The following is a 1,441-nucleotide window of genomic DNA, read 5'->3' on the forward strand; positions in this document are numbered from 1 at the left end:
AACTAACTACAGAAGTTTAAAATATACAGAAATTTTTTCTCACCTAACAGTTTGTGGTGAGTCAGGCCCCTGCCAGGAGCCTCGGCTCCGCTGTCAGATTCCTTCCATGTTGCTGCTCTGCCAAACTGCAGACTGAGCCTTGCTACTCAGAGGGTGATCCAGAAGCTTTAGAATCCTGGAATCCTGCCAGAAGTGCAACACCTCAGGCTCCACTTCAGAAGCTTCTGGAATCCTGCCAGAAGTGCAACACCTCAGGCTCCACTTCAGAAGCTTCTGGAATCCTGCCAGAAGTGCAACACCGCAGACTCCACTTCGGATCTGCCTTGGCAGCCAGGGCCAGTTACAGAATGTGTGGTACCAGTGCCAAGCAAAAAGGTGGGGAACCCTTGTTCAGAAAGGATTAAAAATTCCAAAATGGTGAAAGCGGGGCATTAAACATAGCACAGAGCCTAGCTAAACTTTGGGGCTCTGCAGGATGCACAGGCCTCATGCCACGGAAGGTACAGTTTACTTGAAAAAGCTACAAGGCGGGGATTAAAAACAAAGACAATGTCAAAATCCAGGTTCTGCCTACTGTATCCGATATTAATACACCTATATCACTAGAGGAACATATGAACTGAAAACTGAGATTGATTCAGAGAATTGTCCATTTGGAATAATGGATTACCTGGGTAAGCGGGAAACTACAATCTGAGAAAACATTGTCATTCTAGGAAAACGTTCTTGTGTAGCCGCTTTTATTTTTCTGAGCCGTCTGGAAGAAATGCCAAGTGGGAATTTTCTGGGCCTCTCTTGTGTTCTGTGTTTGATCCACTGACCAGGGTTGACTGGAAACTCCTGGCTGGCTATCTCAGCATAGTAGTGCTGTGTTGTAATTCAGAGATCTAAATGAAGGGGTGGGGAAAGCTGGTTCTTAGCTCTGACCTTACTCTAAAGATGCTATTCCTGACACAATGGGAGATTTCAGCCCCTTGTTCTGCCACAAAATGTTTTAGATGGTAAATTATATGTTATCTGTAGTTCGCAATTAAAATTAAAAACCTTGACATGCAGAACCACAGGGACAGACCGTGGTACCATTTCAGGAGGTGGGCACTGGAGCAAAGGGCATGTCAGGGCTGAGCAGGGGTGATGAGCAGGGTGACTCCAAGAAACAGAGAACCCAGGATAAGCGACTGATTTGGGCTCTGAAAGACAGAAATTGAGTTTAAAAGCAGGTCATAGAGAGCCTTAAGTGACAAGCTCAAGGATTTGGGCTTTATTCTGCAAGCAGAAGGAAGACACTGAAAGTTTCTGACTGGGAAGAGGCATGATTTAGGCTGTGCCTCAGGAGGAGGAGGATTCTGACACTGGATCTCCAATGACCTTCCCGTGAGACCAAGACAAGCACTTTGTCAGGGGCCTTGGTTTATCTATAAATGAGGGTATAAACTATAAA

This window comes from Pteropus vampyrus, unplaced genomic scaffold, assembly GCF_000151845.1.
Source record: "Pteropus vampyrus isolate Shadow unplaced genomic scaffold, Pvam_2.0 Scaffold321, whole genome shotgun sequence".
In the NCBI taxonomy this organism is placed as follows: Eukaryota; Metazoa; Chordata; class Mammalia; order Chiroptera; family Pteropodidae; genus Pteropus; species Pteropus vampyrus.